Raw genomic sequence first — 25,007 nt, 5'->3', positions numbered from 1 at the left:
CAATGTTGTGGACTGATTTTTCAAATACCGCTCACACAACTGGTAATACTGCATCGATGGAAAGTGACAGGAGACAGCAGTTGTCAACTATTGTTAGAAACTACTTTTCCTCCCATATCGATGTTCTCCCACACAGGTCATTCCCCTTTGACTATTGGGCCGCTAAACTGGACACCTGGCCTGAATTGGCCCAATATGCCTTACAGGAGCTCGCTTGCCCAGCTGCAAGTGTGCTATCGGAAAGAGTCTTCAGTGCAGCTGGATCAATCCTGACAGAAAAAAGGACCCGTCTGTCAACCCAAAATGTGGATGATCTAACCTTCATTAAAATGAACCACGCATGGGTTTCCAAGGATTTTGTCCCACCTTCTCCTGAGGACACATAGGGTGACAGAAAAATGGCTTGCTTTGGTCCACCTCTTCCTGGTACTTCACCTATTTCGCCTTTTGCATCAGTTGAATGTCCAACATCAACATATGCCACTTTCTAAAACTCCCTAACTGTGCTGCCTCCCCCCCCATGGCCGGGGTCACCACCTAGCGCACGACACCGTGCGAGTGCCGTTGCCCTGGACAGGTGGGTAGGCCGACTCTTGGGCGCGGGCACTGGCACAGGGTCCCTCATAGTGCAATCAAGTGTCTCTGACGGTGGTGGTGCACACCCGCCGTCAGACACACCGCTGTACTATGAGGGGCCCAGTGCCAGTACCGACGCCCACGAGTGGGCCCCCCTTGCTTGGCCAGGGCCCCAGCATTTGCAATCTTTACCTCTCCCTGCTCCTCCGCTGTGTAATCTGGGCCGTCAAATCCATACTGTGCCTGACACCGTCTGAGCCTGCCTCCTGAGACATATATTTTGAATGTGTACGCTATCCATACATGTTATCCGGGGATACGGTACCCCTTCTAACCTTTGTGCAATGACGTGCAATCCAAACTGGGCCTAACAACGTTTGAGCCTGCCTCATGCTGAATAGACATATATTTTGAATGTGTACGCTATCCATACATGTTATCCGGGGATACGGTACCCCTTCTAACCTTTGTGCAATGACGTGCAATCCATACTGGGCCTAACACCGTCTGAGCCTGCCTCATGCTGTATAGACATATATTTTGAATGTGTACGCTATCCATACATGTTATCCAGGGATACGGTACCCTTTCTAACCTTTGTGCAATGACGTGCAATCCATACTGGGCCTAACACCGTCTGAGCCTGCCTCATGCTGTATAGACATATATTTTGAATGTGTACGCTATCCATACATGTTATCCGGGGATACGGTACCCCTTCTAACCTTTGTGCAATGACGTGCAATCCATACTGGGCCTAACACCGTCTGAGCCTGCCTCATGCTGTATAGACATATATTTTGAATGTGTACGCTATCCATACATGTTATCCGGGGATACGGTACCCCTTCTAACCTTTGTGCAATGACGTGCAATCCATACTGGGCCTAACACCGTCTGAGCCTGCCTCATGCTGTATAGACATATATTTTGAATGTGTACGCTATCCATACATGTTATCCGGGGATACGGTACCCCTTCTAACCTTTGTGCAATGACGTGCAATCCATACTGGGCCTAACACCGTCTGAGCCTGCCTCATGCTGTATAGACATATATTTTGAATGTGTACACTATCCATACATGTTATCAGGGGATACGGTACCCCTTCTAACCTTTGTGCAATGACGTGCAATCCATACTGGGCCTAACACCGTCTGAGCCTGCCTCATGCTGTATAGACATATATTTTGAATGTGTACGCTATCCATACATGTTATCCAGGGATACGGTACCCTTTCTAAACTTTGTGCAAAGACGTGCAATCCATACTGGGCCTAACACCGTCTGAGCCTGCCTCATGCTGTATAGACATGTATTTTGAATGTGTACGCTATCCATACATGTTATCCGGGGATACGGTACCCCTTCTAACCTTTGTGCAATGACGTGCAATCCATACTGGGCCTAACACCGTCTGAGCCTGCCTCATGCTGTATAGACATATATGTTGAATGTGTATGCTATCCATACATGTTATCCGGGGATACGGTACCCCTTCTAACTTTTGTGCAATGACGTGCAATCCATACTGGGCCTAACACCGTCTGAGCCTGCCTCATGCTGTATAGACATATATTTTGAATGTGTACGCTATCCATACATGTTATCCGGGGATACGGTACCCCTTCTAACCTTTGTGCAATGACGTGCAATCCATACTGGGCCTAACACCGTCTGAGCCTGCCTCATGCTGTATAGACATATATTTTGAATGTGTACGCTATCCATACATGTTATCCGGGGATACGGTACCCCTTCTAACCTTTGTGCAATGACGTGCAATCCATACTGGGCCTAACACCGTCTGAGCCTGCCTCATGCTGTATAGACATATATTTTGAATGTGTACGCTATCCATACATGTTATCCGGGGATACGGTACCCTTTCTAACCTTTGTGCAATGACGTGCAATCCATACTGGGCCTAACACCGTCTGAGCCTGCCTCATGCTGTATAGACATATTTTGAATGTGTACGCTATCCATACATGTTATCCGGGGATACGGTACCCCTTCTAACCTTTGTGCAATGACGTGCAATCCATACTGGGCCTAACACCGTCTGAGCCTGCCTCATGCTGTATAGACATATATTTTGAATGTGTACGCTATCCATACATGTTATCCGGGGATACGGTACCACTTCTAACCTTTGTGCAATGACGTGCAATCCATACTGGGCTTAACACCGTCTGAGCCTGCCTCATGCTGTATAGACATATATTTTGAATGTGTACGCTATCCATACATGTTATCCGGGGATACGGTACCCCTTCTAACATTTGTGCAAAGACGTGCAATCCATACTGGGCCTAACACCGTCTGAGCCTGCCTCATGCTGTATAGACATATATTTTGAATGTGTACGCTATCCATACATGTTATCCGGGGATACGGTACCCCTTCTAACCTTTGAGCAATGACGTGCAATCCATACTGGGCTTAACACCGTCTGAGCCTGCCTCATGCTGTATAGACATATATTTTGAATGTGTACGCTATCCATACATGTTATCCGGGGATACGGTACCCCTTCTAACCTTTGTGCAATGACGTGCAATCCATACTGGGCCTAACACCGTCTGAGCCTGCCTCATGCTGTATAGACATATATTTTGAATGTGTACGCTATCCATACATGTTATCCGGGGATACGGTACCCCTTTCTAACCTTTGTGCAATGACATGCAATCCATACTGGGCCTAACACCGTCTGAGCCTGCCTCATGCTGTATAGACATATATTTTGAATGTGTACGCTATCCATACATGTTATCCGGGGATACGGTACCCCTTCAAACCTTTGTGCAATGACGTGCAATCCATACTGGGCCTAACACCGTCTGAGCCTGCCTCATGCTGTATAGACATATATTTTGAATGTGTACGCTATCCATACATGTTATCCGGGGATACGGTACCCCTTCTAACCTTTGTGCAATGACGTGCAATCCATACTGGGCCTAACACCGTCTGAGCCTGCCTCATGCTGTATAGACATATATTTTGAATGTGTACGCTATCCATACATGTTATCCGGGGATACGGTACCCCTTCTAACCTTTGTGCAATGACGTGCAATCCATACTGGGCCTAACACCGTCTGAGCCTGCCTCATGCTGTATAGACATATATTTTGAATGTGTACGCTATCCATACATGTTATCCGGGGATACGGTACCCCTTCTAACCTTTGTGCAATGACGTGCAATCCATACTGGGCCTAACACCGTCTGAGCCTGCCTCATGCTGTATAGACATATATTTTGAATGTGTACGCTATCCATACATGTTATCCAGGGATACGGTACCCTTTCTAACCTTTGTGCAATCACGTGCAATCCATACTGGGCGTGAGAACGGCTGGCGAGCTGTTAGGCAAGCTACAGCACCTGTCCAGACAAGTACAGGGATTCCCTAGCGAGGAGACTTATTTGATTGTTTTCTATGTTGGGACAGCAATTTTTGGGGAGCACTATACTCTGGAGAATGATAGATGGGGCCCACCATACACTGGAACATTCCAAAGGTGGACATCAGACACTGGAGCAGCATTTACAGGGCCCATTATACACTAGAGCAGTAGAAATGGGGCCCATTATGTTTGGAGCATTATTTGGGCCCATAAGACAGTGGAGCTTCATCCATGGGGACCAACATATACTGTAGCATTATGTGGAGCTCATCATATACTGTTTCAAACATTATATGGGACCAATGATTTTGTATGGAGAAATAGATGGGCCTCGTCATGAGATGTAAAAAGTGAGGTATTTTTCATTGTACTATACCGCTATTTCTCTGCCGTATCGGAGCATGATGAGTTGTGGTATGTGTTAAAGGGGCGCTCTTTCACCCAGGGCACATGAAAACCTGCAGCCAGCCCTCCCCCCCACAAATTTAGCCAAATAACCCCCATTTTTCAGTGCGTAACTTGTATTATGAAGTTAATTAAGGTTGACAAGCTTAAGTAAGAAGAATTGATGCTTTTGGCATTCAAATGGGCACTGTAGGTGTGTTTCCTGTCATCCTCTCACTGCCGACTTTTATTCCCCATTGACTTACATTGGGTTTCGTGTTTCGGGACGACCCCGACTTTTCCCTATAATCGGACGATCTTGCTCGACCCGACTTTTGGAAAAGTCGGGTTTCACGAAAGGAAACGCGACCCTAAAAAAGCAAAAGTAGGTCAACTCTACCCAGTATGGATTGAACGTTATTGCACAAAGGTTAGAAAGGGTACCGTATCCCCGGATAACATGTATGGATAGCGTACACATTCAAAATATATGTCTATACATCAGGAGGCAGGCTCAGACGATGTTAGGCCCAGTTTGGATTGCACGTGATTGCACAAAGGTTAGAAAGGGTACCGTATCCCCGGATAACATGTATGGATAGCGTACACATTCAAAATATATGTCTATACAGCAGGAGGCAGGCTCAGACGGTGTTAGGCCCAGTATGGATTGCACGTGATTGCACAAAGGTTAGAAAGGGTACCGTTTCCCCGGATAACATGTATGGATAGCGTACACATTCAAAATATATGTCTCAGGAGGCAGGCTCAGACGCTGTTAGGCCCAGTATGGATTGCACGTGATTGCACAAAGGTTAGAAAGGGTACCGTATCCCCAGATAACATGTATGGATAGCGTACACATTCAAAATATATGTCTATACATCAGGAGGCAGGCTCAGACGGTGTTAGGCCCAGTATGGATTGCACGTGATTGCACAAAGGTTAGAAAGGGTACCGTATCCCCGGATAACATGTATGGATAGCGTACACATTCAAAATATATGTCTATACAGCAGGAGGCAGGCTCAGACGGTGTTAGGCCCAGTATGGATTGCACGTGATTGCACAAAGGTTAGAAAGGGTACCGTTTCCCTGGATAACATGTATGGATAGCGTATACATTCAAAATATATGTCTCAGGAGGCAGGCTCAGACGGTGTTAGGCCCAGTATGGATTGCACGTGATTGCACAAAGGTTAGAAAGGGTACCGTATCCCCAGATAACATGTATGGATAGCGTACACATTCAAAATATATGTCTATACATCAGGAGGCAGGCTCAGACGGTGTTAGGCCCAGTATGGATTGCACGTGATTGCACAAAGGTTAGAAAGGGTACCGTATCCCCGGATAACATGTATGGATAGTGTACACATTCAAAATATATGTCTATACATCAGGAGGCAGGCTCAGACGGTGTCAGGCACAGTATGGATTGCACGTGATTGCACAAAGGTGAGAAAGGGTACCGTATCCCTGGATAACATGTATGGATAGCGTACACATTCAAAATATATGTCTCAGGAGGCAGGCTCAGACAGTGTTAGGCCCAGTATGGATTGCACGTGATTGCACAAAGGTTAGAAAGGGTACCGTATCCCTGGATAACATGTATGGATAGCGTACACATTCAAAATATATGTCTCAGGAGGCAGGCTCAGACGGTGTTAGGCCCAGTATGGATTGCACGTGATTGCACAAAGGTTAGAAAGGGTACCGTATCCCCAGATAACATGTATGGATAGCGTACACATTCAAAATATATGTCTATACATCAGGAGGCAGGCTCAGACGGTGTCAGGCCCAGTATGGATTGCACGTGATTGCACAAAGGTTAGAAAGGGTACCGTATCCCCGGATAACATGTATGGATAGCGTACACATTCAAAATATATGTCTATACATCAGGAGGCAGGCTCAGACGGTGTCAGGCCCAGTATGGATTGCACGTGATTGCACAAAGGGTAGAAACGGTACCGTATCCCCGGATAACATGTATGGATAGCGTACACATTCAAAATATATGTCTATACATCAGGAGGCAGGCTCAGACGGTGTCAGGCCCAGTATGGATTGCACGTGATTGCACAAAGGTTAGAAAGGGTACCGTATCCCCAGATAACATGTATGGATAGCGTACACATTCAAAATATATGTCTATACATCAGGAGGAAGGCTCAGACGGTGTTAGGCCCAGTATGGATTGCACGTGATTGCACAAAGGTTAGAAAGGGTACTGTATCCCCAGATAACATGTATGGATAGCGTACACATTCAGAATATATGTCTATACATCAGGAGGCAGGTTCAGACGGTGTTAGGCCCAGTATGGATTGCACGTGATTGCACAAAGGTTAGAAAGGGTACCGTATCCCCGGATAACATGTATGGATAGCGTACACATTCAAAATATATGTCTATACAGCAGGAGGCAGGCTCAGACGGTGTTAGGCCCAGTATGGATTGCACGTGATTGCACAAAGGTTAGAAAGGGTGCCGTTTCCCCGGATAACATGTATGGATAGCGTACACATTCAAAATATATGTCTCAGGAGGCAGACTCAGACGGTGTTAGGCCCAGTATGGATTGCACGTGATTGCACGAAGGTTAGAAAGGGTACCGTATCCCCAGATAACATGTATGGATAGCGTACACATTCAAAATATATGTCTATACATCAGGAGTCAGGCTCAGACGGTGTCAGGCCCAGTATGGATTGCACGTGATTGCACAAAGGTTAGAAAGGGTACCGTATCCCCAGATAACATGTATGGATAGCGTACACATTCAAAATATATGTCTCAGGAGGCAGGCTCAGATGGTGTTAGGCCCAGTATGGATTGCACGTGATTGCACAAAGGTTAGAAAGGGTACCGTATCCCCAGATAACATGTATGGATAGCGTACACATTCAAAATATATGTCTATACATCAGGAGGCAGGCTCAGACGGTGTTAGGCCCAGTATGGATTGCACGTGATTGCACAAAGGTTAGAAAGGGTACCGTATCCCCGGATAACATGTATGGATAGCATACACATTCAAAATATATGTCTATACATCAGGAGGCAGGCTCAGATGGTGTCAGGCACAGTATGGATTGCACGTGATTGCACAAAGGTTAGAAAGGGTACCGTATCCCTGGATAACATGTATGGATAGCGTACACATTCAAAATATATGTCTCAGGAGGCAGGCTCAGACGGTGTTAGGCCCAGTATGGATTGCACGTGATTGCACAAAGGTTAGAAAGGGCACCGTATCCCCAGATAACATGTATGGATAGCGTACACATTCAAAATATATGTCTATACATCAGGAGGCAGGCTCAGACGGTGTCAGGCCCAGTATGGATTGCACGTGATTGCACAAAGGTTAGAAAGGGTACCGTATCCCCGGATAACATGTATGGATAGCGTACACATTCAAAATATATGCCTATACATCAGGAGGCAGGCTCAGACGGTGTCAGGCCCAGTATGGATTGCACGTGATTGCACAAAGGTTAGAAAGGGTACCGTATCCCCGGATAACATGTATGGATAGCGTAGACATTCAAAATATATGTCTATACATCAGGAGGCAGGCTAAGACGGTGTCAGGCACAGTATGGATTTGATGGCTCAGATTACACAGCGGAGGAGCAGGGAGAGGTAAAGATTGCAAATGCTGGGGCCCTGGCCAAGCAAGGGGGGCCCACTCGTGGGCGTCGGTACTGGCACTGGGCCCTTCATAGTACAGCGGTGTGTCTGACGGCGGGTGTGCACCACCACCGTCAGAGACACTTGATTGCACTATGAGGGACCCTGTGCCAGTGCCCGCGCCCAAGAGTCGGCCTACCCACCTGTCCAGGGCAACGGCACTCGCACGGTGTCGTGCGCTAGGTGGTGACCCCGGCTATGGGGGGCGAGGCAGCACAGTTAGGGAGTTTTAGAAAGTGGCATATGTTGATGTTGGAAATTCAGCTGATGCAAAAGGCGAAATAGGTGAAGTCCCAGGAAGAGGTGGAACAAAGCAAGCCATTTTTCTGTCACCCTATGTGTCATCAGGGGAAGGTGGGACAAAATCCTTGGAAATCCATGCATGGTTCATTTTAATGAAGGTTAGATCATCCATATTTTGGGTTGACAGACGGGTCCTTTTTTCTGTCAGGATTGATCCAGCTGCACTGAAGACTCTTTCCGATAGCACACTTGCAGCTGGGCAAGCGAGCTCCTGTAAGGCATATTGGGCCAATTCAGGCCAGGTGTCCAGTTTAGCGGCCCAATAGTCAAAGGGGAATGACCTGTGTGGGAGAACATCGATATGGGAGGAAAAGTAGTTTGTAACCATGGTTGACAACTGCTGTCTCCTGTCACTTTCCATCGATGCAGTATTACCAGTTGTGTGAGCGGTATTTGAAAAATCAGTCCACAACATTGTCATGAAACCCCTGTCTCCAACGCCACTTCTGCTGTGTGCAACACGAACACCTCTGCCAAGCTGCCCCCGGCCCGTACGGCTCGTGTGAGAACCATCACCGCTGCTGTGTGCTGGGAATGCCTCAATCAACCGATTTACCAGAGTTGCTTGTTTATTAGCCAATATTAGGTCAAGGTTCTCCTGTGGCATGATGTTTTGTAATTTGCCTTTATAGCGTGGATCCAGGATGCTGGCCAACCAGTAGTCGTCATCGTTCATCATTTTGGCAATGCGGGGGTCCCTTTTTAGGATCTGCAAGGCATAATCTGACATGTGGGCCAATGTTCCCGGTGTCAATGATGCACTGCGAGTGCTGGGTGGAGGAGCACTTTCTGGCAAATCCACATCCCTCCAGTCACGCACAAACCCTGTACCAGACCTTGCCACGCCAACATTTTCACTTGCCCCACGAGATGCATCCTCCTCCCCTAAGTAATCATCCCCATCATCATCCTCCTCCTCCTCTTCTTCCTCCACCTCGTCCAGGAGAGGTCCCTGAGCAGACAATGGCTGAATGTCATCAAGGATTCCCTCCTCCTCTTCCTCCTCATCAACATTGGCTGCAGACGCCTGCTCCTTAAGGTGCGTCAAAGTTTGCATGAGCAGACGCATAAGTGGGATGCTCATGCTTAGGATGGCGTCGTCTGCGCTTACCAGCCGTGTGCATTCCTCAAACACTGAAGGACTTTACAGAGGTCTTTCAGCTTCGACCACTGCACACCTGTCAACTCCATGTCTGCTCTCAAAGTGCCTGGCCGTGTATCCTCCCACAAATGCATTATGGCCTGCCTCTGCTCGCACAGCCGCTCCACCATGTGCAGGGTGGAGTTCCACCTTGTTGCAATGTCGATAATGAGGCGGTGGTTGGGAAGGTGGAGCAATCGCTGCAGCTTCTGCATACGAACGGAGTGTACAGGCGACCGGCGGATGTGCGCGCACAGTCTTCGCACCTTCTGGAGCAGGGCTGTTAACTCCGGATAATTTTTGAGGAAGCACTGCACCACCAGGTTCAAGGTGTGAGCCAAGCAAGGTATGTGGCTGAGTTTTGAAAGGGCTATGGCTGCCACAAAATTACGGCCGTTATCACTAACTACCTTGCCTGCCTCAAGATGTACACTGCCCAGCCATGACTCAGTTTGTCGCTTCAAGTACTCGGCCAGCACCTCGGCGGTGTGTCTGTTGCCCAAACACATCATCTGCAACACAGCCTGCTGACGCTTTCCACTAGCTGCTCGATAGGGGGACACATCGTGTGCAACAGTGGTAGCTGCAGATGGAGTGCTCGTACGACTGCGCTCTGTGGACGAGCTTTCGCTTCTGGAGGAGGAGGAGGGTCGAACGCCTACAGCCAACTGTTTCCTATACCGTGGGCTAGGCAGCACTGTCCCACCACCGCTGTCCCCTGTGGACCCTGCATCCACCACATTAACCCAGTGCGCAGTGATCGACATGTAACGGCCCTTGGCCATGCCGACTGGACCATGCATCAGTTGTGAGGTGCACCTTTCCGCTCACTGACTGCTTGAGTGCATGGACAATGCGGTCTTTCACATGATGGTGGAGGGCTGGGATGGCTTTGCGAGAGAAGTAGTGGCGACTGGGTAGGTCATAGCATGGTACTGCATAGGCCATGAGTTCGCGGAAAGCTGTGCTTTCCACCAACCGAAAGGGCATCATCTCAAACGAGATTAGTTTGGCAATGTGGGCGTTCAAACCCAGTGTACGCGGATGAGAGACTGAGTACTTTCTTGACCTACTCATAGTGTCTGGGAGGGTGAGCTGGACTTGAGAGCTGCATATGGTGGAAGTAGCGGTGGACAGGGTGGACTGAGAGAGGGTTGATGATGGTGATGGAGTTGGTGTTCTTTCTGATGGCCTAGAATCAGTCTTTCGTTGACATAACAGTGGGATTCCCTGACTGCTGTGGCCTTGCAACGACACCTCAACATTTGCTGCTGTGCTAACCGGTGGGCTTACAGTGGGGGAAACAATGTGGCGTTGCTGACTACCTTCGTTGTGATCAGTTGCACATGTGGCACTTGAGGTTTGGTGTTGTGTCCACGCTTGCAAGTGCATGCTGGTTAAATGTCTAAGCATGCAACTGGTATTCAAATTTTTCAGATTTTTCCCTCGGCTAAAGGTCTTTGGGCACTTCTTACAGATAACCTTGGCCTGATCATGAGGATTTTGTTCAAAAAAGTGCCACACTGCACTCTTCCTACTTTGGCAGACATTTTGCGGCCTAGCACGCTGTGATCTTTTGACCCTCTGGACAAGCTGTCCAGCAACTCTTTTGATGTTTGGAACCTGTCTTTGGAGTGCTCCGGGCCTGCCAGATAACAGCTGTTGCGATGTCGATGTCTGCTGTGGATGCTCCTCATCTGAGCTATTGGAAGCAGCACCCTCTTCCCCCAATGGATGCCAATCTGGGTCAACAACTGGGTCATCCATCACCTCCTCTTCTATGTCATGTGCACCTTCCTCTGTGTCACCGTGTATGGTGGTATAGTGTGCGGGAAGAGGCACCTAAGTCTCATCAGGGTCAGAATCTGGCTCTGTACACTGCGAGGACAATGTAGTGCTCTGAGTGAATGTACCAGCAGAATCATCCATCAGCGGCTGTGCATCAGTGCACTCCATGTCAGATTCATCTTGGCCTGGGTAATTCACCATTTGACTTGATAATCCAGGCATGGTATGTGAAAACAGCTCCATGGAGTAATCAGTAGTATGGCCTGCGTCATCCTTCAATCTTGGTTGGGGTGAAGGACACAAGGAAAGGTGTGGTTCATGAACATGAGCCTCCAATGACGACTCAGTGCTTTTACTTTTTACAACTGAAGAAGAGGAGGCGATAGAGCTGGAGGCTGAGTCAGCAATGTAAGACAAAACTTTTTCCTGATGCTCTGGCTTTAAAAGCGGTTTGCCAACTCCTAGAAAACTAAGCGTTCGAGGCCTTATGTAGCCAGACGATGACGCAGGCTCAACACCTCCTGCATTCGGTCCTATTTTGCTCTTGCCACTACCATCAGATCCACCACCAACACCATCATTACCAGCTGCCAACCCCCGCCCAATTCCACGGCCTCTTCCACCAGCCTTCCTCATTTTTGGTAGAAATGTAGACAAAATCCAACAAACTATATAGTAATGTAAAACAAGGTACAAGGTGTCTATAGGACAGGGGAGATTTTGAATTTCTGCAGACACTTGTGGACACTGGACACTTTTGGATTGTGTGAGGCCCAATGAATATCTGAGCGCTATGTGACAGGCTCGATGGCACAGCTGTGACCAAAGTGACTAGAGGATAAGGGAGATTTTGAATCTCTGCACACACTTTTGGACACTGGACACTTTTGGATTGTGTGAGGCCCACTGATATCTGAGCGCTATGTCACAGGCTCGATGGTACAGCTGTGACCAAAGTGACTAGAGGATAAGGGAGATTTTGAATCTCTGCACACACTTTTGGACACTGGACACTTTTGGATTGTGTGAGGCCCAATGAATATCTGAGCGCTATGTGACAGGCTCGATGGCACAGCTGTGACCAAAGTGACTAGAGGATAAGGGAGATTTTGAATCTCTGCACACACTTTTGGACACTGGACACTTTTGGATTGTGTGAGGCCCACTGATATCTGAGCGCTATGTCACAGGCTCGATGGCACAGCTGTGACAAAAGTGACTAGAGGATAAGGGAGATTGGATTGCTTTTAAAAAAGCAGTTTGCAGAGCAGTGGGTAAACAGCAATGCAGGAATGTCAGGAAGCCTTAGAAGGCAGCCCAACAACCAACACCACTGATACACCACTATATAGCCTCCCCTTGCACTGCACACACAGTGACTGGTGTGTTGTGCAGGCCAAATCGCTAGCAGCAGAAGCAGTTTTTTGTCTTCTTCCCTGCCTAACGCTCTCCCTACAGAATCAGCAACCTCTGCCTATACTGAGATCGGCAGAAGTAAGATGGCGGTCGGCGTGCACGCCCTTTTATACCCCCTGTGACGCCCACCAAAGCAAGCCAATCACTTGCATGTCCTTCTGAAAGATGGTGGTGACCCCTGCCTATGTCATCACGTTGCCCACAGTGTCCGTGGATCCTGATTGGCTGAAAAAGAGCGCAAAACAAACTTTTGAAACGCGACTTTGGCGCGTAAGTCGCAGACCTCGTGGTCGACCTCATCCTAGGGTCGGGTTTCGTTTCATGAAACCCGACTTTGCCAAAAGTCGTCGACTTTTGAATTTTTTCGACCCTTTTCGCTCAACTCTACTCATCACTACTCAATACCTGTTCCAATCTCCACCATACTCCATGCACCCAAAGAATTTATTTGCAAATTAGAAATCCCTATTGCTGTCTCTAGCAATATAATTTATACTTGGATGAGGAATTCTACCTTATTAATGGCACTTCCATCACCCTTAGTTAGAAGAATGGATTTGCCAGATCTATATTTAGAGCAAACTAAACTTAAATCCAAGGACTTGTTACACTCGTTTAAAGAAAACATAGATGACATCCTTACGGAAGGCACACTACTCGGTCTTCCAGACTTGCAAAATAAATTTCCAAAGCAACACATTAATTTTCTGCATTGCTAGAGGCTCAAAAAAGCCGTCTAATCGTATTTACAAACCGGACTCCCAATCAGAGAATTAACGACTTTTGAATCACTAATAACCCAACACAAACAACCCAAAGGAATGCTAGCCAAATTATATCAGAGTCTTCTTGCAGATTTGGTACCTACTAAGCGGACCTACATATCAGCATGGGAGAAAGAAGTAGATATTAAATGACGAGACTGGGAAGTCGAGCATATATACAAAAATACGTTTGGCCCATCTAGATGTGTAAGAGTCCAGGAAAACTCGTATAAGATCATTGTAAGATGGTACAATACCCCTGTTTTTCTACACACATGGTTTCCCAATGTTCCTCTAACCTGCTGGAGGTGCAACAGAGATAATGGGACATTTTTACATATTTAGTAGTTATGCAACAAAATAAAGCTGTTTTGGGATAATGTCCTGAATAGAGATGAGCGACTTTGCCTTTTTTACGGGTCGAGTCAGGTTTCATGAAACCCGACTTTCGCAAAAGTCGGGTCGAACGAAATTGGCCGACTATAGGGAAAAGTTGGAGGCCGACTGAAACTCGAAACCCAATGCAAGTCAATAGGGAAGCAAAGTCGGCAGGGAGTGGAGGACAGTAAACACACCTACAGTGCCCATTTCAATGCCAAAAACATCAATTCTTATTACTGAAGCTTGTCAACCTTTATTTACTTCATAATAATAGTTACGCATTGAAAACTGGGGGTTATTTGGTGAACGTTGTGGGGGGGGTAGGGCTGGCTCCAGGTTTTCGTGTGCCCTGGGCCAAAGAGTGTTAGTGCGCTCCTTTAACACATACCACAACTCATGATGCACCGATACGGCACAGAAATATAGGTATAGTACAATGACAAATACTTCACTGCTTACATGACATGACTGATCTATTTTAAATTATTATTATTTATTATTATTTATTGTTATAGCGCCATTTATTCCATGGCGCTTTACATGTAAGGAGGAGGGCAGCAGAGTTTAGAATAGATTGGAGGGGTGCGAGAGTGTTTGAGGGGAGGCCACAGAGCATGAGGTTGCAGTAGTCAAGGCGAGAGATGATGAGGGCATGGACTAGGGTTTTTGCAGATTCTTGGGTGAGGAATGAACGGATTCGTGAATTATTTTTGAGTTGAAGTCGGCAGGAAGTGGAAAGGGCTTGGATATGTGGTTTGAAGGAGAGATCAGCGTCAAGGATTACTCCGAGGCAGCGAGCTTGTGGGACTGGGGAGAGTGGGCAGTCATTTACTGTAATTGATAGGTTCGTAGGGGGGGTCACGTGAGATGGGGGAAAGACGATGAATTCTGTTTTGTCCATGTTGAGTTTCAGAAATCTAGCGGAGAAGAAGGATGAAATAGTGGACAGTAGAGTTGAGCGACTTTTGGTCGAGCAAGATCGTCCGATTATAGGGAAAAGTCGGGGTCGTCCCGAAACACGAAACCCAATGTAAGTCAATTGGGAATAAAAGTCGGCAGTGAGAGGAGGACAGGAAACACACCTACAGTGCCCATTTGAATGCCAAAAGCATCAATTCTTCTTACTTAAGCTTGTCAACCTTAATTAACTTCATAATACAAGTTACGCACTGAAAAATGGGGGTTATTTGGCTAAAGTTGTGGGGGGAGAGGGCTGGCTGCAGGTTTTCATGTGCCCTGGGCGAAAGAGCGCCCCTTTAACACATACCACAACTCATCATGCTCCGATACGGCAGAGAAATAGCGGTATAGTACAATGAAAAATACTTCACTTTTTACATCTCATGACGAGGCCCATCTATTTCTCCATACAGAATCATTGGTCCCATATAATGTTTGAAACAGTATATGATGAGCTCCACATAATGCTACAGTATATGTTGGTCCCCATGGATGAAGCTCCACTGTCTTATGGGCCCAAATAATGCTCCAAACATAATGGGCCCCATTTCTAATGCTCTAGTGTATAGTGGGCCCTGTAAATGCTGCTCCAGTGTCTGATGTCCACCTTTGGAATGTTCCAGTGTATGGTGGGCCCCATCTATCATTCTCCAGAGTATAGTGCTCCCCAAAAATTGCTGTCCCAACATTGAAAACAATCAAATAAGTCTCCTCGCTAGGGAATCCCTGTACTTGTCTGGATTCCTCGATAGTATGGTGGTGTGTCTGATGGCGGGTGGGCCGAACCTGCACTTTCATCTGCAGCTTCCTCTTTGTCACCGTGTAAGATGGAACTGTATATGGGAAGGGTAACCTGAGTTTCATCAGGGTCAGATTCAGGTCGTGTAGCGTGCGAGGGGAATGTAGTGGTCTGGGTCAATGTACCAGCAGATTCATCGAGCAGTGGCTGGGCATCAGTGCACTTGTGTCGCCCCCAGGAGTACGGTCGCCACAGTGGCATTACCTTCTTCCTAGGGAGTGTGATGTCATGCTTGGGAGCAACGAAGGATCTCTCTAGCAGGTTAACTGATTGGGCGGCGTTATTCCCACGAGTCATGACCCTCCAAACAGCGTTCATGAAGGCAAAGTGTTTGTTTTACGTGGGCAGTATGGTTGCAAAGCTGAACCTTAAAGGAATGTCCAGAAGGGCACCACCAGGAGTGGAGCCTACGGTTAAATTCGACTCCACCTGGGAAACCTCAACCATGCCAGCTACAGAACAGATGCACACATTGCAAGCTTAATTCCATTAACGAACGAGACTCCGTCATGCCCCGCGGTCCGAGTCCGGCTTACTAGAGGGACACGTGAGGCTCTGGCACATGAGATTGGCCAATAACTGGTGTGTCATGCCCTTACATGTCCGTGGCTGCATGTGCGCTACACTGAAAAGGCCAGCGTTTGTAGCTTACAGGTGCATATAACCCGCTGAACAACGTTAGTGATGGGGATCACTGATTACAATTATTACCCGCGAACAATGATTTCCCAGTAAGTGCAGGTCAACCGCAGTTCCGGAATTAGGCCTAACCGTCATTCCTGAAAAAATGAAAAACTTACGTGTGCAAACCACAGGTGCTGTAGCTTGCTTAACAGCTCGCCAGCCGTTCTCACGCCCAGTATGGATTACACGTGATTGCACAAAGGTTAGAAAGGGTACCGTTTCCCCGGATAACATGTATGGATAGCGTACACATTTAAAATATATGTCTCAGGAGGCAGGCTCAGACGGTGTTAGGCCCAGTATGGATTGCACGTGATTGCACAAAGGTTAGAAAGGGTACCGTATCCCCGGATAACATGTATGGATAGCATACACATTCAAAATATATGTCTCAGGAGGCAGGCTCAGACGGTGTTAGGCCCAGTATGGATTGCACGTGATTGCACAAAGGTTAGAAAGGGTACCGTTTCCCCGGATAACATGTATGGATAGCGTACACATTCAAAATATATGTCTAAGGAGGCAGGCTCAGACGGAGTTAGGCCCAGTATGGATTGCACGTGATTGCACAAAGGTTAGAAAGGGTACCGTATCCCCGGATAACATGTATGGATAGCGTACACATTCAAAATATATGTCTCAGGAGGCAGGCTCAGACGGTGTTAGGCCCAGTATGGATTGCACGTGATTGCACAAAGGTTAGAAAGGGTACCGTATCCCCAGATAACATGTATGGATAGCGTACACATTCAAAATATATGTCTCAGGAGGCAGGCTCAGACGGTGTTAGGCCCAGAATGGATTGCACGTGATTGCACAAAGGTTAGAAAGGGTACCGTATCCCCGGATAACATGTATGGATAGCGTACACATTCAAAATATATGTCTCAGGAGGCAGGCTCAGACGGTGTTAGGCCCAGTATGGATTGCACGTGATTGCACAAAGGTTAGAAAGGGTACCGTTTCCCCGGATAACATGTATGGATAGCGTACACATTCAAAATATATATCTCAGGAGGCAGGCTCAGACGGTGTTAGGCCCAGTATGGATTGCACGTGATTGCACAAAGGTTAGAAAGGGTACCGTATCCCCGGATAACATGTATGGATAGCGTACACATTCAAAATATATGTCTCAGGAGGCAGTCTCAGACGGTGTTAGGCCCAGTATGGATTGCACGTGATTGCACAAAGGTTAGAAAGGGTACCGTTTCCCCGGATAACATGTATGGATAGCGTACACATTCAAAATATATGTCTAAGGAGGCAGGCTCAGACGGGGTTAGGCCCAGTATGGATTGCACGTGATTGCACAAAGGTTAGAAAGGCTACCGTATCCCCGGATAACATGTATGGATAGCGCACACATTCAAAATATATGTCTCAGGAGGCAGGCTCAGACGGAGTTAGGCCCAGTATGGATTGCACGTGATTGCACAAAGGTTAGAAAGGGTACCGTTTCCCCGGATAACATGTATGAATAGTGTACACATTCAAAATATATGTCTCAGGAGGCAGGCTCAGACGGTGTTAGGCCTAGTATGGATTGCACGTGATTGCACAAAGGTTAGAAAGGGTACCATATCCCCGGATAACATGTATGGATAGCGTACACATTCAAAATATATGTCTCAGGAGGCAGGCTCAGATGGTGTTAGGCCCAGTATGGATTGCACGTGATTGCACAAAGGTTAGAAAGGGTACCTTTTCCCCAGATAACATGTATGGATAGCGTACACATTCAAAATATATGTCTATACATCAGGAGGCAGGCTCAGACGGTGTCAGGCACAGTATGGATTTGACGGCCCAGACTACACAGCGGAGGAGCTGGGAGAGGTAAAGATTGCAAATGCTGGGGCCCTGCCCAAGCAAGGGGGGCCCACTCGTGGGCGTCGGTACTGGCACTGGGCCCCTCATAGTACGGCGGTGTGTCTGACGGCGGGTGTGCACCACCACCGTCAGAGACACTTGATTGCACTATGAAGGACCCTGTACCAGTGCCCGCGCCCAAGAGTCGGCCTACCCACCTGTCCAGGGCAACGGCACTCGCACGGTGTCGTGCGCTAGGTGGTGACCCCGGCCATGGGGGGGGGAGGCAGCACAGTTAGGGAGTTTTAGAAAGTGGCATATGTTGATGTTGGACATTCAGCTGATGCAAAAGGTGAAATAGGTCAAGTCCCAGGAAGAGGTGGACCAAAGCAAGCCATTTTTCTGTCACCCTATGTGTCATCAGAGGAAGGTGGGACAAAATCCTTGGAAACCCATGCGTGGTTCATTTTAATGAAGGTTAGATCATCCACATTTTGGGTTGACAGACGGGTCCTTTTTTCTGTCAGGATTGATCCAGCTGCACTGAAGACTCTTTCCGATAGCACACTTGCAGCTGGGCAAGCGAGCTCCTGTAAGGCATATTGTGCCAATTCAGGCCAGGTGTCCAGTTTAGCGGCCCAATAGTCAAAGGGGAATGACCTGTGTGGGAGAACATCGATATGGGAGGAAAAGTAGTTTGTAACCATAGTTGACAACTGCTGTCTCCTGTCACTTTCCATCGATGCAGTATTACCAGTTGTGTGAGCGGTACTTGAAAAATCAGTCCACAACATTGTCATGAAACCGCTGTCTCCAACGCCACTTCTGCTGTGTGCACCACGAACACCTCTGCCAAGCTGCCCCCGGCCTGGAACGGCTCGTGTGAGAACCATCTCCGCTGCTGTGTGCTGGGAATGCCTCAAGCAACCGATTTACCAGAGTTGCTTGTTTATTAGCCAATATTAGGTCAAGGTTCTCCTGTGGCATGATGTTTTGTAATTTGCCTTTATAGCGTGGATCCAGGATGCTGGCCAACCAGTAGTCGTCATCGTTCATCATTTTGGCAATGCGGGGGTCCCTTTTTAGGATCATCCTCCTCCTCCTCTTCTTCCTCCACCTCGTCCAGGAGAGGTCCCTGAGCAGACAATGGCTGAATGTCATCAAGGATTCCCTCCTCCTCTTCCTCCTCATCAACATTGGCTGCAGATGCCTGCTCCTTAAGGTGCGTCAAAGTTTGCATGAGCAGACGCATAAGTGGGATGCTCATGCTTAGGATGGTGTCGTCTGCGCTTACCAGCCGTGTGCACTCCTCAAAACACTGAAGGACTTTACAGAGGTCTTTCAGCTTCGACCACTGCACACCTGTCAACTCCATGTCTGCTCTCAAAGTTCCTGGCCGTGTTTCCTCCCACAAATGCATTATGGCCTGCCTCTGCTCGCACAGCCGCTCCACCATGTGCAGGGTGGAGTTCCACCTTGTTGCAATGTCGATAATGAGGCGGTGGTTGGGAAGGTGGAGCAATCGCTGCAGCTTCTGCATACGAACGGAGTGTACAGGCGACCGGCGGATGTGCGCGCACAGTCTTCGCACCTTCTGGAGCAGGGCTGTTAACTCCGGATAATTTTTGAGGAAGCACTGCACCACCAGGTTCAAGGTGTGAGCCAAGCAAGGTATGTGGCTGAGTTTTGAAAGGGCTATGGCTGCCACAAAATTACGGCCGTTATCACTAACTACCTTGCCTGCCTCAAGATGTACACTGCCCAGCCATGACTCAGTTTGTCGCTTCAAGTACTCGGCCAGCACCTCGGCAGTGTGTCTGTTGCCCAAACACATCATCTGCAACACAGCCTGCTGACGCTTTCCACTAGCTGCTCGATAGGGGAACACATCGTGTGCAACAGTGGCAGCTGCAGATGGAGTGCTCGTACGACTGCACTCTGTGGACGAGCTTTCGCTTCTGGAGGAGGAGGGTCGAACGCCTACAGCCAACTGTTTCCTATACCGTGGGCTAGGCAGCACTGTCCCACCACCGCTGTCCCCTGTGGACCCTGCATCCACCACATTAACCCAGTGCGCAGTGATGGACACGTAACGGCCCTGGCCATGCCGACTGGACCATGCATCAGTTGTGAGGTGCACCTTTCCGCTCACTGACTGCTTGAGTGCATGGACAATGCGGTCTTTCACATGATGGTGGAGGGCTGGGATGGCTTTGCGAGAGAAGAAGTGGCGACTGGGTAGGTCATAGCGTGGTACTGCATAGGCCATTAGTTCGCGGAAAGCTGTGCTTTCCACCAACCGAAAGGGCGTCATCTCAAACGAGATTAGTTTGGCAATGTGGGCGTTCAAATCCAGTGTACGCGGATGAGAGACTGAGTACTTTCTTGACCTACTCATAGTGTCTGGGAGGGTGAGCTGGACTTGAGAGCTGCATATGGTGGAAGTAGCGGTGGACAGGGCGGACTGAGAGAGGGTTGATGATGGTGATGGAGTTGGTGTTCTTTCTGATGGCCTAGAATCAGTCTTTCATTGATATAACAGTGGGATTCCCTGACTGCTGTGGCCTTGCAACGACACCTCAACATTTGCTGCTGTGCTAACCGGTGGGCTTAGAGTGGGGGAAACAATGTAGCGTTGCTGACTACCTTCGTTGTGATCAGTTGCACATGTGGCACTTGAGGTTTGGTGTTGTGTCCACGCTTGCAAGTGCATGCTGGTTAAATGTCTAAGCATGCAACTTGTATTCAAATTTTTCAGATTTTTCCCTCGGCTAAAGGTCTTTGCGCACTTCTTACAGATAACCTTGGCCTGATCATGAGGATTTTGTTCAAAAAAGTGCCACACTGCACTCTTCCTACTTTGGCAGACATTTTGCGGCCTAGCACGCTGTGATCTTTTGACCCTCTGGACAAGCTGTCCAGCAACTCTTTTGATGTTTGGAACCTGTCTTTGGAGTGCTCCGGGCCTGCCAGATAACAGCTGTTGTGATGTCGATGTCTGCTGTGGATGCTCCTCATCTGAGCTATTGGAAGCAGCACCCTCTTCCCCCAATGGATGCCAATCTGGGTCAACAACTGGGTCATCCATCACCTCCTCTTCTATGTCATGTGCACCTTCCTCTGTGTCACTGTGTATGGTGGTATAGTGTGCGGGAAGGGGCACCTAAGTCTCATCAGGGTCAGAATCTGGCTCTGTACACTGCGAGGACAATGTAGTGCTCTGAGTGAATGTACCAGCAGAATCATCCATCAGCGGCTGTGCATCAGTGCACTCCATGTCAGATTCATCTTGGGTAATTCACCATTTGACTTGATAATCCAGGCATGGTATGTGAAAACAGCTCCATGGAGTAATCAGTAGTATGGCCTGCGTCATCCTTCAATCTTGGTTGGGGTGAAGGACACAAGGAAAGGTGTGGTTCATGAACATGAGCCTCCAATGACGACTCAGTGCTTTTACTTTTTACAACTGAAGAAGAGGAGGCGATAGAGCTGGAGGCTGAGTCAGCAATGTAAGACAAAACTTTTTCCTGATGCTCTGGCTTTAAAAGCGGTTTGCCAACTCCTAGAAAACTAAGCGTTCGAGGCCTTATGTAGCCAGACGATGATGCAGGCTCAACACCTCCTGCATTCGGTCCTATTTTGCTCTTGCCACTACCATCAGATCCACCACCAACACCATCATTACCAGCTGCCAACCCCCGCCCAATTCCACGGCCTCTTCCACCAGCCTTCCTAATTTTTGGTAGAAATGTAGACAAAATCCAACAAACTATATAGTAATGTAAAACAAGGTACAAGGTGTCTATAGGACAGGGGAGATTTTGAATTTCTGCAGACACTTGTGGACACTGGACACTTTTGGATTGTGTGAGGCCCAATGAATATCTGAGCGCTATGTGACAGGCTCGATGGCACAGCTGTGACAAAAGTGACTAGAGGATAAGGGAGATTTTGAATCTCTGCACACACTTTTGGACACTTTTGGATTGTGTGAGGCCCAATGAATATCTGAGCGCTATGTCACAGGCTCGATGGCACAGCTGTGACCAAAGTGACTAGAGGATAAGGGAGATTTTGAATCTCTGCGCACACTTTTGGACACTGGACACTTTTGGATTGTGTGAGGCCCAATGAATATCTGAGCGCTATGTGACAGGCTCGATGGCACAGCTGTGACCAAAGTGACTAGAGGATAAGGGAGATTTTGAATTTCTGCAGACACTTTTGGACACTGGACACTTTTGGATTGTGTGAGGCCCAATGAATATCTGAGCGCTATGTGACAGGCTCGATGGCACAGCTGTGACCAAAGTGACTAGAGGATAAGGGAGATTTTGAATCTCTGCACACACTTTTGGACACTGGACTCTTTTGGATTGTGTGAGGCCCACTGATATCTGAGCGCTATGTCACAGGCTCGATGGCACAGCTGTGACCAAAGTGACTAGAGGATAAGGGAGATTTTGAATCTCTGCACACACTTTTGGACACTGGACACTTTTGGATTGTGTGAGGCCCAATGAATATCTGAGCGCTATGTGACAGGCTCGATGGCACAGCTGTGACCAAAGTGACTAGAGGATAAGGGAGATTTTGAATCTCTGCACACACTTTTGGACACTGGACACTTTTGGATTGTGTGAGGCCCACTGATATCTGAGCGCTATGTCACAGGCTCGATGGCACAGCTGTGACCAAAGTGACTAGAGGTTAAGGGAGATTTTGAATCTCTGCACACACTTTTGGACACTGGACACTTTTGGATTGTGTGAGGCCCAATGAATATCTGAGCGCTATGTGACAGGCTCGATGGCACAGCTGTGACCAAAGTGACTAGAGGATAAGGGAGATTTTGAATCTCTGCACACACTTTTGGACACTGGACACTTTTGGATTGTGTGAGGCCCAATGAATATCTGAGCGCTATGTCACAGGCTCGATGGCACAGCTGTGACAAAAGTGACTAGCGGAAAAGGGAGATTGGATTGCTTTTAAAAAAGCAGTTTGCAGAGCAGTGGGTAAACTGCAATGCCAGCCTGTCAGGAAGCCTTAAAAGGCAGCCCAACAACCAACACCACTGATACACCAGAATATAGCCTCCCCTTGCACTGCACACACAGTGACTGGTGTGTTGTGCAGGCCAAATTGCTAGCAGCAGAAGCAGTTTTTTTTTCTTCTCAGCAGGACAAAAAAAAAAAATTGGGATTGCTTTTAAAAAAGCAGTTTGCGGAGCAGTGGGTAAACAGCAATGCAGGAATGTCAGGAAGCCTTAGAAGGCAGCCCAACAACCAACACCACTGATATACCACTATATAGCCTCCCCTTGCACTGCACACACAGTGACTTGTGTGTTGTGCAGGCCAAATCGCTAGCAGCAGAAGCAGTTTTTTTGTCTTCTTCCCTGCCTAACGCTCTCCCTACAGAATCAGCAGCAACCTCTCCCTATACTGAGATCGGCAGAAGTAAGATGGCGGTCGGCATGCACGCCCTTTTATACCCCCTGTGACGCCCACCAAAGCAAGCCAATCACTTGCATGCCCTTCTGAAAGATGGTGGTGACCCCTGCCTATGTCATCACGTTGCCCACAGTGTCCGTGGATCCTGATTGGCTGAAAAAGAGCGCAAAACAAACTTTTGAAACGTGACTTTGGCGCGTAAGTCGCCGACCTCGTGGCCGACCTCATCCTAGGGTCGGGTTTCGTTTCATGAAACCCGCCTTTGCCAAAAGTCGGCGACATTTGAAATTTTTCGACCCGTTTTGCTCAACTCTAGTGGACAGACATTGAGGGATTCTGTTTAGTAGGGAGGTGATATCTGGTCCAGAGATGTAGATCTGTGTGTCATCAGCGTAAAGATGATACTGAAAGCCATGAGATTCTATGAGCTGTCCCAGGCCAAAGATGTAAATAGAGAACAGCAGGGGCCCAAGGACTGAACCTTGTGGGACTCCGACAGATAGTGGGCGAGGTGAGGAGGTGGTGTGTGAGTGGGAGACGCTGAATGTCCGGTCTGTTAGGTATGATGAGATCCAGGATAGGGCCAAGTCTGTGATGCCGAGGGATGAGAGGATCTGTAATAATAGGGAATGGTCCACTGTGTCAAAGGCAGCCGACATGTCACGTCCGCCATGTCTGTCATGTCTGTTTGTCTCAAGAACTCCTGGAGCGATGTGCATGCGCATGTTTTGTCTGCTGTCCTGCATGTTCGCTAGAGCTGTGTGCAGACTCACCTCATGTCTGAGCTGCAGGATCCCTGCGTTTCTGCTCTGGTTCTGCAATCATCTCGTCATGTCTAGAATCCCGGATCATGTGTTCTTCCTAGGATCCTGCACTGGTTGGTTCGGTGATCATCTCGTCATGTCTGAAACCCTGATCATGTGACGTTTCCTAAGATCCTGCACTGTCTGGTACTGCTATCATCTCGTCATGTCTAGAATCCCGGAAGTGCTCCCCTGGCCCTGACCTGGAGGAGGAGGTGCTATGCCCTATATCAGGCCGCCTCTTCCTATGCTCAGGGCCTGATTATTGTGTTGCTTCCCTGCAAGGCTCTGGGTCTGTGGGGTTGCTCCCTCTATTCTGTGCCGTTGCACTTTGCTCTGTAGTGCGTCTCTGCACACGCTCCGTGCTCGTATTCCGCCTCTTGTTTTGTGCCATGTCTTGTGTTGTCTCTCGTGCCATGTTTGTCTTTGCCTTGCTTTGCCTTGTAGTCCTTCTGCTGTTCTTTGTCTTAGTCTGTTTTGCTATGTCTCGCCTTAGCTATGCCTTGACTTGTAGTCCTTCCTGTGTTCTCTTCCTCGCCTGTTTTGCCATGTCTTGCTTTGACTTGTAGTCCTCCCTGTGTTCTCTGCCTTGCTATTCCTTGCTTTGTGTTCCT

At 48.1% G+C, this 25,007-nt stretch overlaps 1 protein-coding gene across 1 annotated transcript in view; it reads right to left on the bottom strand.

Annotated features, from left to right (window-relative positions):
• Positions 1-24,419, bottom strand: part of LOC141052013 (cytochrome P450 2C8-like) — a 191,140-nt gene extending 166,721 nt beyond the window's left edge. Inside the window, exon 1 of the mRNA XM_073549183.1 lies at positions 24,364-24,419. The gene's annotated coding sequence lies outside the window, so the exon portion shown is untranslated. The remainder of the gene's footprint in view (positions 1-24,363) is intronic.
• Positions 24,420-25,007: the final 588 nt, after the last annotated feature.

The sequence above is a fragment of the Dendrobates tinctorius genome, unplaced genomic scaffold, assembly GCF_039654945.1.
Source record: "Dendrobates tinctorius isolate UK_male_01 unplaced genomic scaffold, ASM3965494v1 ptg000158l, whole genome shotgun sequence".
Taxonomy (NCBI): Eukaryota; Metazoa; Chordata; class Amphibia; order Anura; family Dendrobatidae; genus Dendrobates; species Dendrobates tinctorius.
This window is presented reverse-complemented; position numbering and strand designations above follow the sequence as displayed.